Raw genomic sequence first — 17,269 nt, forward strand, 5'->3', positions numbered from 1 at the left:
TTTAAAAAATAATTATCAAAAAAACCCCCAAAAATATATATATTTTGATTTTAAAAAAATGATCGAAAAAAAACCCCCAAAAAAATATATTTTGATTTTTAAAAAAATGATCAAAAAAAAAAATGTGGCACAGATTAAAAAAGTTAAACTAAAAATGATGTGTGGCTTCTTATTTCAATGCTCAATACCAGTATATTTGTTCAGTTGTTGTAGTTACATTGACCGTGTACTCTAAAATGTGTGTAGCTGAGATACAGCACAATATAAAAGTTAGCTCAAAGAGAGATTGTCACCTCATGTTGCACATCAGGTTGGTTCAAACTAGTGGCAAAAAGGACAAAGATCATGGCTATTTGCAAACATAAGAAACACAGACAACAGTAGTTGAACTGAAATATTATTTTATGAATAAGTAATCTATTTACAAGTTAGCAAAAACATTTTGCTGCCAAGGCACCTCTACCAACAAAGTAGTCCATATATTGTTCACGGACAAGACGGCCATTCTGGGAGCCCAAACCAGCACGTGCACTTTCAAAAGCTGGCATCACAGCCTCTTCAGCTGGTCCGGAAAAAGCCTCATCAGTTTGCCCTGAGGAAATATAGCTGGAAGCATTCCTCCTTAAAAAATTATGGAGGATGCAGCAGCATAACACCACATGATTTAATTTATATTCTGCCAAGTTTATGGCAGTTAAAAAGAGACAAAATCTGCTGGAAAGAATGCCAAAGGCATTTTCAACTAACCTTCAGGCATGAGAGAGCCAATAATTGAAAACCCTTTGTTCTGGGGTTATGTTCCTCATTGGAAAGGGTTTTAGAATATGTTCCCCCGAAGAAAAGGCATCATCTGCCACGAACACAAAATTGAGTCCCTCAACATTGTCCTGAGCAGGTGGCAAATGTAAGGTCCCTTTCTGCAGCCGGTCATAAAATTCAGTATGCATCAGCACACCTCCATCAGAATGACGGCCATTCATCCCAACATCAACATACAAAAAATCTATTTGGCTGACACCACAGCCAGCAGAACTATGCTGCAAAATCCTTTATAATTAAAATAATATGATCCCGAGTTTGGTGGTGGAACTATCCTCACATGCTTGCCATCAATGGCACCTCCACAGTTTGGGAAATTCCATAAATTGGCAAACTGGGCCACCACATCCTGCCATTGCTGAGTGTTTGAAGGAAACTGTGGAATCAAACAAATAAAAAAAATTAATACCCGAGTACATAAAATTGCAAACATATTTGACACAAACATTGTGGGGCAACAGAATATTGTAACATTTAAATGTTTATTTCAAATAAAATGATAAGTTACAATTATATGTTCCCTCACCCCTCTCTGGTGACACATTCTAAAAAACTTAGGAGGGGGAGTTGGGTATGATGGTTTGGACAAGTAAACACTTCCATGAGAACTAAATGCATTAAAATGTAAGTTTAATTTGGCCAACCCATCCATCTTTGCAAGATTGTCAGGCCAGTGGATAGGTAAGAAGTGGTATAAAACAAAAATAAGAATGCACATTGTCAAAATCTACACACATTTTGACATACATCGTAAACAAACAATTTTTTTTAATTATGAGTAATCGATATGAGAAAGTTAAAAAGCCAGGAGGCTGGCACAGCACAGGGATGGTGGAAGCCATTCATAATGATAAATTAATCACAACCAAAGTATAATTTGTACATTTTGAAGGTAATCAGGCAGGCCCTTGCACTACATTATTTTAAGTATTTAGGCAGCAATCTTAACTCAAAAAATAAGGTACACAGTGTATGTGTTTAGCTAAATCTGCAGATAGAGTAGTTGTATTGGTTTACTCTGCATTTTTTATTATTGTTTTCTTTTGTTTTTGTTTTTTCTTGATTTTTTTTTGGGTGGTTGTTAAAATAAGTGTGTGAAACACAAAAAAGGGACTCTTGCACTCCGCACAAATTTAGGCACACATTTTAGGTGGTGTTTAGGGTAAGGAATGAAGCATAATAAATACAGTGTTAAGTACTAGGCAGGGATGCACCGAAATTTCAGCCAACGAAACATATCGGCTGAAAATGGCCCTTTCGGCAAAAAGCCGAAAAGAGAATTTCTGCCGATACTGGTTCGAAAATGGGGGGGGGGCCTTCTGGCCTTTTTCCCCGCCCCCGGTGCTGCCCATCACGGGGGTGTAATTCCATTTTTACCCTCTGCTCCTCCCCTCCCTCCTCACCCATGCTGCAGGCAGCCTGTGGGATCTCAGTGTAAAGTCTCCTTCTCCAAAGTGGGGGCTCCTCAGCCGATGTGTAAATCGGCTGTGCAGGAGCTCGAACACGCCGTTTACTATAAAAGTGAAAGCAAAGGAGAGGCATCTAGCAGTGTGTGCTGTGCTCTCTGCCTCCCCCTAGAGTGCAGTACCCAGCATGGAGATTAAAGTACAGAGCTGTAGCTCCCAATTTTAAAAGGACTGTCCATATATATATATATATATGTTTGTATGCCTCTCTGTGTGTATGTGTGTGTGTTATATGTGTGCATGTTTATATGTGTGTGTTATATGTGTGCATGTGTGTGTATGTTTATTTATGTGTTTGTGTTTTTATATATGTATGTTTATATGCACTGGTGAGGCACAGGCGGGCTACATGATGGGCACTGGTAGGCTGCTGGGGACAGTGAGGCTGCATATGATGTGCACTGATGAGGCTGCATTGATCTCCTGTAGCATGTTCGCAGTCTCTGACCATCTCCTGTAGCATGTACCCAGTCTCTGACCATCTCCTGTATAAAAATATTTTTTAAAAATAGTCAATTTCGGTATCGGTGCTGTTTCGGTATCGGCTTCAGCACCAAAAAACCCATTCGGTGCATCCCTATTACTAGGCTAGGTGTGTATGGGCCCAGGGTAGCATGCTGGGGAGGTTAGTGAAGGGAAATATGCACGTAGGCCACAAAAGAGGTTACAGTATGCATGAGGACAAAGAGGACATTCATTCACAGCATATTACAAAAATGGGAAGGATGGAATACAAAAAATATAAATTGAATTGGAAAACAGGAAGGTGATATTAAAGCAAAAAACTTACACGAATATAGTCTTTCTGCAGGACTTGGATGATGGCACAACATGTCTCAGGAATAATAAATTCCAGAGCCTGGGGAGAGATACCAGTGGTAAACTTAATATCCTGGAGACGCCTCCCTGTCGCCAAATAACGCAAGGTGGCTATGAGCCTTTGTTCTGCTGGAATAGAAGCTCTCATGCAGGTGTCCTGCTTCATGATATAGGGGGACAGCAAGGACAATAGTTGCTGAAGGCAGGAGTCCGTCATCCGGAGAAAATTACGAAAATCATTTGGATTATTCTCCTGCAGCTCACGCAATAAGGGCATATGGCTAAATTGGTCTCGATTAAGTAGCCACGTTTTGGCCCAAATACTCCTCACCCTACTACTCCGATTTTTCCTAGACCGGGCTAAAGTCACAGCAACAACCCCAAGCCCATAAATAGCACGCTCTCTCCTAGGATCGCGCAACATAGCTAGTTGGTCAAAACGGTCGGAAACTAACAAGAAACGTACGGAACGGAGAACCGCGAATCAGCACCGACCAAATATCTACTGACTCGAAATTAGCAGACGGAGCCCGAAGGGTGACGCCAGAGAATTGAACGTCCTCTTTTGAAGCGTCGTCAGTACGTTGTGACGTCACTACCTTCGTGTTTGTTGTCAAAAAGTCCGATCGTGTGTATGCAATACAAACTTGTGGACTACGCTCTTTGTACAAAAGTCCACGGGAAAGTTTGTACACAGTCCGATCGTGTGTATGAGGCTTTATACTCACTGTGGAACCTAAGGAGTTAATCCTCCACATTGTGTAAAAAGACTGTTTGATCCCATCTTCTCTGATCCTCCCCTTCTTCCACTGTCCCCAATCCATCTCCTGAGGCAGAGTGCCTTGGAGGCACTCTGCACATACTCAGTTTGAAGTGTATTTCTAGAGAGCTGTTTTCTTCTTTGGGGAGGGTGCATGTGATCAGCACAGGGCCAATTAGCACTGCCCAGACAGAGGATCAGGGGTCATGTAGCCTCATAGGACAGTCAGAGGAGAATGAAAACTCCTCCTACAAGCTTTAACCAGTGCTCAGCAGGACACTGATAGAAGTCACAAGACTGCTATATACTGCTGATGAGAAAAGGTATTTAGCAGTTTATATTCACTAAAATAATTGGATTTCCATGTTATGTGTAATGTGGGGAGACCAGATATAGTGACCGCAGAGTCTTGGGGAGATCAGATATAATGACTGCAGAGTCTTGGGGAGATCAGATATAATGACTGCAGAGTCCCGGGGAGACCAGATATAGTGATTGCAGAGTCCAGGGGAGACCAGATATAGTGACTGCAGAGTCCCAGGGAGACCAGATATAGTGATTGCAGAGTCCAGGGGAGACCAGATATAGTGACTGCAGAGTCCCGGGGAGACCAGATATAGTGACTGCAGAGTCCAGGGGAGACCAGATATAGTGATTGCAGAGTCCTGGGGAGATCAGATATAGTGACTGCAGAGTCCAGTGGAGACCAGATATAGTGATTGCAGAGTCCAGGGGAGACCAGATATAGTGACTGCAGAGTCCTGGGGAGATCAGATATAGTGAGTGCAGAGTCCCGGGGGGACCAGATATAGTGACTGCAGAGTACACCCCTCACATTTTTGTAAATATTTTATTGTATGCTTTCATGTGATAACACTGAAGAAATGACAGTTTACAATAGAGATTGCAATTTCTGAAGCACACAATAGACATCTGTGTGGTGGCTCTCGTGGGACTTGGAAAATATGAGGATATCATTGAGATAAACCACCACACATAACTGCAACAAATCTCGGAGGACATTGTTAATAAATTCCTGGAAAACTGCCGGGCCGTTACAAAGGCCAAAAGGCATTACAAGGTACTCATAATGGCCTGTTCTGGTATTAAACGCAGTTTTCCACTCGTTACCCTCCTTAATCCTCACAAGATTGTATGCCCCTCTCAAATCAAGCTTTGTGAAAACCGTTGCTCCCTTGAGGCAGTCAAATAACTCTGTAGTCAACTGAATCTCATAGGCATTCTTAATTGTGAAACATCCGAGAACCCTATAATCTATACAAGGTCTCAGTTCACCGCTCTTCAAAGAAGAATTCAGCACCAGCAGGAGATGAGGATTTGCTGATGATACCTTGAGAAAGTGCTTCTGCAACATACCGTATATACTCGAGTATAGGCCGACGCGAATATAACCCGAGGCCCCCAATTTACCACAAAAAACTGGGAAACTTATTGACTCGTGTATAAGCCGAGGGTGAGACATGCCTGTCCATCCCTGTGTGTCCGTCCATCCCTGTGTGTCCGTCCATCCCTGTGTGTGCAGCCTTGTGTGTCCAGCCTACCTGTGTCCCGAGCCTGCGTCCCGAGCCTGCGTCCCGAGCCTGTGTGCTTCTGCCATGCCAGGATCGCCGCTCTTCTCGTCTGACAGAGGGCGTCGGCGCCTCGGCGGCCATTCCACTGTTCAAAAGCCGCGCCTCCGTCTGTGATAGGCGGAACACTCAATTTCCCAGCAGTCTGTGTTCCGCCTATCACGGACATCCTCTCATCCTCGTCCGTAGTATGAGGATGAGCGGATGTCCGTGATAGGCGGACCACTGACTGCTGGGAAATTGAGTGTTCCGCCTATCACAGACAGGGAGGCGCGGCTTTTGAATAGTAGAATGGCCGCCGTCTGTCTGCTCGACACGCTGATCAGGCAGGCAGACGGCGATGACTCGAGTATAAGCCGAGGGGGGCACTTTCAGCCTCAAAAAAGAGGCTGAAAATCTCGGCTTATACTCGAGTATATACGGTACTCCTCCATGGCCTTATCCTCCAAGACCGACAAAGGGTAAATCCGGCCACGAGGGAGTGTGGCACCAAGTTGAAGGTCAATTGCACAATCATACCGTCGGTGTGGAGGCAAACTCATGGATTGAACTTTGTCAAAGACATCACTAAAATTGCGGTACTCCTCCAGCAGGAAGGAGGGTGAAGAAATGCACAGGACCTTGGCTACCTTCTGGAAGCACGTCTCACTGCATTGTGGTGACCAGGAGAGAACCTCAGTGCGGAGCCAATCAAAAGAGGGGTTGTGCCTCTGTAATCAAGGATAACCAATAACTAACGGAAACCTGGGTGAGGAAATAACTTGGAATTGGATTATATTATGGTAAAGAGTAGGGATGAGCCGAATATCCCCCTGGTCCAGTTTGCAGGAGAACATGCGAACAGGCAAAAAAAAATTTCGAACACGCAAACACTGTTAAATTCTATGGGACACGAACATGAATAATTTAAAGTGCTAATTTTAAAGGCGTATATGCAAGTTATTGTCCTAAAAAGTGTTTGGGGACCCGGGTCCTGCCCCAGGGGACATGTATCAATGCAAAAAAAGTTTTAAAAACGGACGTTTTTTCGGGAGCCGTGATTTCAATAATGCTTTAAGTGAAATATTCCTTTAAATTTCATAACTGGGGGGTGTCTATAGTATGCCTGTAAAGGGGCGCATGTTTCTCCTTTTAGAACAGTCTGAGAGCAAAATTACATTTCTAAAGGAAAAAAAGTCACTTAAAACTAATTGCGGCTATAATGAATTGTCGGGTCCCGGTAATACAGATAAAAGTCATTGAAAAAAATGGCATGGGATTCCCCCCCCAGTCCATTACCAGGCCCTTTGGGTCTGGTATGAATATTAAGGGGAACCCCGAACCAATTTTTTTTTTTAAATTACGTGGTGGTCCCCCCAAATTCCATACCAGGCCCTCCATTAACATGGGGTGCTTTGGGGGGCTACCCCACAGCACCTTTCGCATGTTGAGGGCATGTGGCATGGTATGGTTCAGGAGGGGGGCGCTCTCTCACCCCCCCTCTTTTCCTGCAGCCTGCCAGATTGTGTGCTCGGATAAAGGTCTGGTATGGATTTTTGGGGGGACAACCACGTAATTTTTATTAAAAAAATTGGGACGGGTTGCCCTTAATATCCATACCAGACCTGAAGGTCCTGGTATGGAATTTGGGGGGACCCCCACACCATTTTTTATTATAATTTTGGTTTAGGGTTCCCCTTAATATTCATACCAGACCCAAAGGGACTGGTAATGGACTGGGGGGATCCCATGCCTTTTTTTCCAATGACTTATTTTATCTGTATTGCCGGGACCGACAATTCATTATAGCTGCGAGTAGTTTTAAATTACTTTTTTTCCTTTAGAAATTTCATTTTGCTCTCAGACTGTTCTAAACAAGGGAAACATGCGCCCCTTTACATGCATACTATAGACACCCCCCAGGTACGAAATTTAAAGGAATATTTCACTTCTATTGTTTTACTTTAAGCATTATTAAAATCACTGCTCCCGAGAAAAACATCAGATTTTAAAACTTTTTTTTGCATTGATACATGTCCCCTGGGGCAGGACCCAGGTCCCCAAACACTTTTTATGACAATAACTTACATATAAGCCTTTAAAATTAGCACTTTTGATTTCTACCACAGACTTTTAAAGGGTGTTCCACAGCTTTCGAATTTGCCGCAAACACCCCAAATTGTTCGCTATTCGCGATGTTCGAGTTGAACTTATGTTTAACTCGAACATCGGGCACATCCCTAGTGAAGAGCCCCTATGGCCATGGACAAAGGAACAGTCTCATGAGTCACATGGGCAGGCTTTAGAGGTCTCCCGCCAAGAGCCTCAATGGCAAGTGGAGTGTAACGCAGCTGCAGCGGAAGCGAGTGCTTCGATACAAATGCAGCATCAATGAACAGGCCTGCAGCCCCAAAGTCGATTAGAGCCTGTATCTCGATGGGCGACCCAGCCCAAGAAGGGGTAACTGAAACCAGGGGCTTATCCTTCTGGATAACTGGGGATGAAACAACGCCACCTAAGGCCTGTCTGTGACAGGACCTCAAGGTTCGGGCGTTCCCTGGACGGGTAGGACAAGACTTCAAAAAGTGACCTTCCTGGCCACAATAAAGGCACAATCTCTCCCTCCTCCTAAAGGCTCTCTCATCTGCAGAGAGACGCGTGAAGCCAGAGTGCATGGGTTCAACTTCACTGCCCGACTCGGTATCAGGAGGCATGGGAGGTGAGGGAGGCACAGGTGGGACTGCAAATCTTGGAGACAAACATACAGGAGGCTTCCACAAGTGCTCCTTAAAAGAGAGTCTTTCTCTGAGTCTGGAGTCAATGAGGATGGCAAATGTTATCAACTTCTCCAGCTCAGTGGGAATATCTCGGGCTGCTATCTCATCCTTGATGGTATCCAAGAGACCAGGAGAAAAAACAGCCACGAGGGCCTCATTGTTTCATGCAACCTCTGCTGCCAGAGTATGGAATTCAATGGCGTAGTCAGCAACAGTTCTTGTACTCTGTTCAATGGATATAAGGCACTTAGCAGAAGAAGCCGAGTGTGCAGGAACGTCAAATACCCTTTTAAACAAAGCCACAAACTCAGGATAATGCAAGACAACAGGTTTTTGCGTCTCCCATAGAGGGTTTGCCCAGGCCAAGGCTCTCTCAGAAAGCAATGATATTTCAAAACCTACTTTGCTTCTGTCAGTGGGAAACGCCTGGGGCAGCATCTCAAAGTATATCTCAACCTGGTTGAGAAACCCTCTGCATTGGACTGGATCGCCCCCAAATCGCTGGGGAAGCAGAGTGGAACCACATATACTTCTTATAGAGGTAATTCTCTAGGCGGATGCCTGCACAGAGACTGGAGAAGCAGCAGGGAAGGCCTGCAACATAGGTTGTATCGGGGCGGCCACAGTGGGTGATTCGAGGTGTGGAACGTCAGAAGCGTTTTTACCGCCATGGCAAACTGTTCCATGCGGTGATCCAGTTCATCCAATCTGGAAAAATATTGGCAACAAGTGGATTGACTGCACCTTCTGAATTCATGACCTTCGTCAACTGTCAGAAACCATGAAATCAGACCTAGACAGAAGTACAGTTAAATCACACTTGTTTAATAATAAAAGTAAAAAGAACAAACGTAGTCAAAACATAGCCAAAGTTCAGTAACAGATAGTCAGCCAAGCCAGAAGTCAGGGGTCAAAGTAGTTGAACAGCAAGCAGGATCCAGAGCCAGAAGGGGTGTCAGCAAAGCAAGTCTTGAACAGGAGCGCAGGAGATGTTTCTTGTGATGTTGACCAGGCGAAGGCAGAGCTCCTCTGGACTGGATGGCTTAAGTAGGCAGGACTGACGAGCAGGATATCATCAACAGCTGAATCACTGTGGAGAGAGATAGGAGCTGGCAATTAGCCGACAGCTGAGTGGGTAGCTCAGAGAAGGAAGGGCTGAGCCCAGTCCTGACAAACATTAATGCCCCATACACACGAGTGGAATTTCCGTCTGAAAAAACATCCAAGATTTTTCAGACGGAATTCCGCTCAAGCTTGGCTTGTATACACACGGTCACACAAAAGTTCACTGAACTTTCGTCCGTCAAGAACGTGGTGATGTACAACACTAAGACGAGCCGAGAAAATTAATTTCGATGCTTCTGAGCATGCGTCAAATTGTTTCCGAGCATGCGTAGGAATTGTGCCCTTTCGGAATTGGTACAGACGATCGGAATTTCTGATCTGAACTTTTTTCAACCCAAAAATTTAGAACATGCTCTCAAAATTTTGCTGGGGGGAATTCGGCCAGCAAAAGTCCAATGGAGCCTACACACGGTCGCATTTTCCGACCAAAAGCTCTCCTCTGTCTTTTGCTGGCCGAATTTCCGATCGTGTGTACGGGGCTTAAGTCAACGTGAGTCAGCCTGGGTGTATGAAACCAAGGTTTTGGCACCCAGTGGACTCAACGTAGACTTTCACCTGAATTGCTTCATTTTTAATGGTTGAGAAAGCTAAAAGTATAAGCAGTGCTATATGTTACAAGTAAATTAAAGCGGGAGTCCGCCGGGAGTTCCGCCGTTTTTTTTTTTTTTAAAAGCCAGCAGCTACAAATACTGCAGCTGCTGACTTTTAAAATAGTGACACTTACCCGCCCAGCGCGCCCGCGATGTCGTCACTCGAAGCCGATCTCTCGATCGTCTCTCGGGTGCTGCTGCCGCCATCTTGTGTATGGGAATCAGGAAGTGGAGCCTTTCGGCTTCATTTCCCGGTTCCCTACTGCACATGCGCGAGTCGCGCTGCGCAATAAGGATGGTCCCGCTGCCTCTGGGATCCGTGTGTTTCCCAGCAGGCAGCGGGGGACTTTCGGAAAGGGGCGTAATCTACGCCCCTTTCCGCAGAGAGCTATTCCGGAAGTGGGTGCAGATACCTGTACTGTACAGGTACCTGCACCCCCCTCCCCCCTGAAAGGTGCCAATTGTGGCGCCGGAGGGGGGGAGGATTCCAATGAGGGTCCACTTTAGGGTGGAGCTCCACTTTAAGGAGGTGAGAATGAGTGAATAAGGAGGAATAAGAACTAGGCTTGGTATTTCAACAATAGTATTGAATTAATGGAGATAAAAATATTTTTTGTAGAGAAAGATAATAATTTAGAAAAATATAATAATTTTATATATAAATTTTGGTTCCATTTCATTTATTAAATATCTAAACTGTAAGGAGAATTGGATTGATATGTAAAGAACAGAATTAACCGAAACATAAAAAAAATAAAAAAGAGGTATTTTTTTAAATATGGATAAGGGATTAAATAATGAATTTAAATAAATAATAACGTTTTTTTTTCTATATAGCAATATTTTAAGAGATATAATAGAATAAAATGAGGCCTGGTCCATAGGGGTATCATTTTAAGTTTATTAATTTGAATAAGGTTTTATAAATAGATAATATCTATAGAATATAAATGTTTTATATAAAATATACGGTATGTAAGGAAAAATAATAAGAAAAGGTGTAAAGTATAAAAAGGGTAGATTTGTCGTTGGTACGGAAAAATAAATATATATAAAAAAAATAAAAAATAAAAATACGGTGGCTCAGTCGAGTGACAACGTTGATCGCTTCCACAAGACCTGGTCACGCTGGTACATATTCAAGTATTCTCCGGCATACTTGGATCTTACAAGTACGGTAACGCGTTAATGTTAACATTAATAACAAGTTCTCTATAATTCCTTTACAATCTCAGTTGTACACAGGGCTGTTTATTTGGATATGCCTACTCCGATACTTGTTATGCAATATAATTTTTTTCAATCACGTAAACTACGAATAATGATATACCTAACATGCCAACCCTTCTACACTACTTCTCCTGCTACTATCTATTTTTCCTAGATTTCGATTCCTTTCTCTTTTTTCAGTTTTTATGTTATTGGTATGCGCTACTGGTTAGATTTTCAGTAATGTTATGACCTGGAGTACCAAACATCAGGTTTCAGATGTATTGGGTGCATACATACACCCTCTAATGCCACGTACACACGACCGGACTTTTCGAGGGACTAGGTCCGACAGACTTTCGACGGAGTTCTGACAGAGTTCTGACAGACTTTCCGAATGAACGGACTTGGCCACACACAATCACACCAAAGTCCGACGGATTCGAACGTGATGACGTACGACCGGACTAGAATAAGGAAGTTCATAGCCAGTAGCCAATAGCTGCCCTCGTGACGGTTTTTGTCCATCGGACTAGCATACACACGAGCGGATTTCTCAGTAGGAACTGGGTCCGGCGGAGTTCTGGCGGGAAGAATTTGAAACATGTTCCATTTCTAAAGTCCGTCAGACTTTTGCAAATCAAAAGTTCGCTGCAGCCCACACACGATCGAATGGTCTGCCGGAATCAGTCCGTCGGACTTTTGATGTTGAAAAGTCCGCTCGTGTGTACGCGGCATTAGCCCTTGTACACACGGTCGGACATTACTACGGAAAATGTCCGATCTGACTGTGTGTGGGCTCCATCGGACTGTTTCCGTCGGAATATCCAACCAACAAAGTTTTAGAGCTTGGCTATAAAACTCTCCGACAACATGATCCGAACGGACTTTGTCCTATTGTGTGTGGAGAATTCCGATCAGACAAAGTGCCACGCATGCTCAGATCAAATTCCTAGACCAAAGCTATTGCCTACTAGCCTGAACGTAGTCCCGTAATAACGAAATAACGTCGTCACGTTCCATACGATCGGATTTTCTGACAACTTTGTCTGACCATGTGTATACAACACAAGTTTCGGACAAAATCCGTCTGACAAAATCTGATGGATTTTGTTGTCGGAATGTCCGACCCGTGTGTACGAGGGCTTAGGATACTCTTAAGGCTTAGCTATATCAACATGAGTCTTCTAGACCAGTGTTTCTCAACTCCAGTCCTCAAGGTTCACCAACAGGTCACGTTTTCAGGTTTTCCATTATTTTGCACAGGTGATTTGATCAGTTTCATTGCCTTAGCAATTACCACAGCCGTTTCATCTGAGGGAAATCCTGAAAACATGACGTGTTGGGGCACCTTGAGGACTGGAGTTGAGAAACACTGATCTAGACAACAATAATCTGTAATACTTTAAGGTCAATGTCAACCAAAATTTGATTGCTTTCTGCTGCGATTCCATTTCTGTATTTATTTATTTTTCAATAAACTTTGATGTAAAAAAAAAAAAAAAATGGCCAGTAAAGGAAGAGAATATACTGTCTATCTTTAATTTAGTCGATGTAGAATGTATCTCTTGCATAGATTGTAATGGAGCGATCCGTATTACAGAGTGTAAATACAGACTAGTCCCCAGAGGGTTATCCGTCTTGGGATGGGGCGGTTTCAAATCCTCTAGGATCTGGGTGGTAATGGCGCTCACTAAGACTTGGAGCGGGGTGTAGCAGAGATATAGTTTCCATGGTCCACGGGAAGTGGGCGGTCCTGTAGTCACTCTAGCCGCCGGGGAAAGCTTGGAAGATTACCATGGAGAAAAAAAGGGCATATGAGGGCTCAGGCAAGGCAGCCCACCCCACCTATTGAGAAAGCCAAACCATAGGCGATAAGCGTGTAGAGGGGAGGAGCCGAGGCCCGTGACGTCACGTCATCAGAGTGGTGAGCGAGCGGACGTCTTGTAACATTGTGATAAGCGATTTTATTTGTTTTATTTTTGTAAGTGTGATATTTTAAGGGGGATTTTGAATAAATGATTGAAATGGAGAGCACTATCTTTCTTGCATTTGTATTTGCATGAACACGAACCATATCCCGAGTCTGTGAGTTGTCTAAACAGGCTGGAGCAGGAGAACTGATATCAAAGTGGAGAGAAAGGAGGGAGCTTTCATTCAGAGCTTGTTTGGCTGATTGTTGAGGTGAGCCGGCATAATGCCCTGTACACACGGGTCGGACATTCCGACTACAAAATCCGTCTGTTTTTTTTTTTCCGACGGATTTTGGCCCAAACTTGCCTACTTGCATACACACGGTCGCACAAAGTTGGCGGAAAATCCGATCATTCAGAACGCGTTGACGTAGAACGCGCACGACGGGACTATAAAGAGGGCCAGTAGCCAATAGCTTTCGTCTCGTAATTTATTCTGAGCGTGCACGGCACTTTGTCCGTCTGAATTGTCTACACAGGAGCGGAATTTAAACGATCGGATTTTGTTGTTGGAAAATTTTAGATCCAGCTCTCAAAACTTTGTGTGTCGGAAATTCTGACGGAAAAAGTCAGATGGAGCCCCCACACACGATCGGATTTTCCGACAACACGATCCGATCGCACATTTTCTGTCGGAAAGTTCGACCGTGTGTATGGGGCATAACAGCTGGTGGAGGTGTGCACAGATTATTATACCTAAGAAGTGTGGTAGAAGAACAGCGGTGGAATATTTGTACAAAGCAATCAAGAAACTACAGAAGTTGACATATATTTATAAACTTTTATTCTATTTTATTTTGATTTATGAAAATATAACGTTTATACTTTTTTTCACTATGTTGATAGTATTTATTTAAATAGTCAATTGAGAGTCGGTAGCGCTGCACTATTTACACAATTACTCACATGAAAAGACACTTCAGAGCATATAAAAAGCCCCTCAGTACAACCACCTATTCATCAATATCCAGCTCACCGATCGCTGGTATCAGCATACAAATACCCGGTTTCCTCTAAAATAAGACCCAGCGTGATTGTCGGTGATGGCTGCAATATAAGCCCCCCCCCCCAAATAAGCCCTAGTTAAAGTCCTTGTAGGTCTTATTTTCAGGGTAGGGATTCTTTTCGGGGGAAACAGGGTAGGGCTTATTTGGGGGGTAGGACTTATATTGCAGCCATAACAGACAATCACGCTAGGTCTTATTTTCGGGGAAGCAGGGTAGCCTCACTGCAGCTGACCGTAGACTGTAGCCTCAATGCTAGACCTTTCTGAAGAAGTCCGGCATTGGAAGATACACATCAATAGCCGGCTCACCGCTCGCTGGGCTCAGTATATAACTATCCCCACTGCAAAAGACAGGTTTGCCGCTCTGTAGCCTAAAAACCGGTGGAGACGGTAAGCCCGAGAAACACCGGTGTGGGGGGGGGCATTCCCTCCCGCTGTTTTTGGAGAAAGGCAAAAAAACAATAATGTGGTTATAGCTGATATGTGACATTGCAGCAGACAGATCTGACCCTCAGTGACAATTTTTGGTGACCATTGACACCCATACAGTGATCATTGGTGTCAAAATAAAATGATGTTTACTTTGTGAGTTGCCTCATGTAAAGTCTCACAACCGATGTAATGTTTTTCTGCTTGTAATAGCAATCGAGAGGCTGGTGAGCCGCTCCAGTTGCTTTCACAAGAGAGCCAACTGCCGGCTCTAAAAAAAAAACGATACCGAGGTGATGTCTGCAGCTGCATATCATCCCATTACAACCACCAAAAGTCCAGGGATGTACAGTAGGGGTATGTTGCTGGACGGGAAGTGGTTAAATCAAGCAGGAGGCATAGGATTGGGATTCAAGGAAAATCTGATAATTTGGAGTCAGTATCCTTTTTTTTTTATATTGATTGGATTTAATGATGTTTGGTATATTTTCTTCAGACTTCATATAAAGATTTTGGTTAATAAATAAACATTTAATGCAGAGTTCATCCACGTCACAAAATTAGTAGAGATGCCACAGCAGAAGCCGCTTGCCTTTCCGACTGTTTCTCTCTGAATGAAGCTGCAGAACTCTCAGTTAGAGGGTAGGGGAGTCACCCCTCCGCTGTCAGGGAGAGTAGAAACAAAGTTATATTCCGTCCATAGGTAACCTGCCTGCATTGAAGGAGGTCCAAGTCTTTTCAATTTGTAATCTAACGACCATGTAGTATTTCATATAAAGGGTTAAATAAGGTCCAATATCAGATTAACCACCAATGACACTGAAAACATAAAATGGACCATGCAGCTTTTTAAATACATATTTAAGGGACTTGAACATAATAATATACTGTGCAAAAGTTGTACAAATCTGGGAATATATATATATATATATATATATATATATATATATATATATATATATATACAGTATCTCACACAAGTGACATTTTCACTTAGGGGTGTACTGACTTTTTTTGCCAGAGGTTTAGACATTAATGGCTGTGTGTTGAGTTATTTTGAGGAGACAGGAAATTTACACTGTTATACAAGCTACATAACAAAGTTGTCACATGAAAAGATATAATAAAATATTTACAAAAATGTGAGGGGTGTACTCACTTTTGTGAGATACTGTATATATATATATATATATTTTTTTTTTTTTTTTTTTTTTTTTAAGTATTCTTACTTTACAGCATTTCTTCGCACCTGCCTAAAACTTTTCACAGTAATGTAAGTATTGGCCTGCTGGAGGAGGGACTATCTATTCACTAAGGCATCGTGTCCGGGGGCCCCTTATGCTGCGTACACACGAGCGGACTTTTCAACATCCAAAGTCCGAAGGACCGAGTCCGTCAGACTATCCGATCGTGTGTGGGCTGCAACGGACTTTTGACTCGCCAAAGTCCGAAGGACTTTAGAATATGGAACATGCTTCAAATTTTCCCGACGGAACTCCGCCGGACCCGGTCCCCTTCGAAAAATCCGCTCGTGTGTGTGCTATTCCGACGGACTAAAACCGACGCTAGGGCAGCTATTGGCTACTGGCTATGAACTTCCTTATTCGAGCCGAGTCGTACGTCATCACGTTCGAATCCGTCGGAGTTTAGTGTGATCGTGTGTGGCCAAGTCCGCTCAGCCGAAAAGTCCGTCAGAACTCCGTCGGAATTCCAGCAGAACTCCGACGGAACTCCTTCGGAAGTCTGTCGGACATAAGTCCTCTCGTGTGTACGGGGCTTTAGTCTGCCTGTATTGTAGCGCATCTTTCCCATGTTTATAACAACGCCGCCGCAAAGTTACATTTCTAAAAGGTAAAAACGTCATTTAAAACTGCTCGCGACTGTAACGTATTAATTATGAAAAAATGGGGCTGCGCTTCTGCCGTGAAAGTGAAAGCTCAGAGGGATCCAAAGCTCATCTCTGGCATAAATTCAATTAAATAAAAGATATACCCAAGTGCCAAAAATACACAATATCTATAATCAAAAAATAAAAACACGGTAATAAATAGATAAATATATAAAACTAAAAATACCAGAAATCAATATTAAAAAAAATACAATCAGTATAAAGTGCAATAGTGAATAAATAAGCTAAAAAGACTGTAACAATTAATGAAATGTGAATATATATCGTGATATATACTGTATCCCAATAAAGTGCAAAGAAAACACAGTGTCACATAAAGTGCAAGAAAAAATAGTATTAATGTAGCAATCAATGAAAAGTCCTCTAATTGCTAGAAGTTATTCATCTGTGCCAAACCAGGTGACCAGTGCCAAAAACATCCAAAGTGTTCACCAACTCGTGTGTGAATTCAACAATTACCTTACAGCTGTAAGGCCGCGTACACACGCGGGGACTGTTCGCCCAACTTTGTCCGCTGAACAGTGTTTGGGCGGACAGTCCGCTCGTGTGTGGGCTTGTTCGTCAAACTAAGTTCCGCGCATGCTCAGAAAGGATTTACACGCCGAAAGTTAATAATTGATAATGCAGTGTATAGGACGTCGTATTTTTCGTCCCGTCGTACGTGCCGTTCACGTCATCGCGCACGGTTTCAGCAAACTGTTCGTCCGTCGTGTGTGGCCATGTCCGTCCATGCTAATTTTGAGCGGACTGTTTGCCGAAACTGTTTGACGGACAAAGTTGGGCGAACAGTCCCCGCGTGTGTACGCGGCCTAAGGTTAA

This window comes from Lithobates pipiens, unplaced genomic scaffold (genome assembly GCF_037356315.1).
Source record: "Lithobates pipiens isolate NorthernLeopardFrog02 unplaced genomic scaffold, aLitPip1_a1.2 Scaffold_22, whole genome shotgun sequence".
Classification (NCBI taxonomy): Eukaryota; Metazoa; Chordata; class Amphibia; order Anura; family Ranidae; genus Lithobates; species Lithobates pipiens.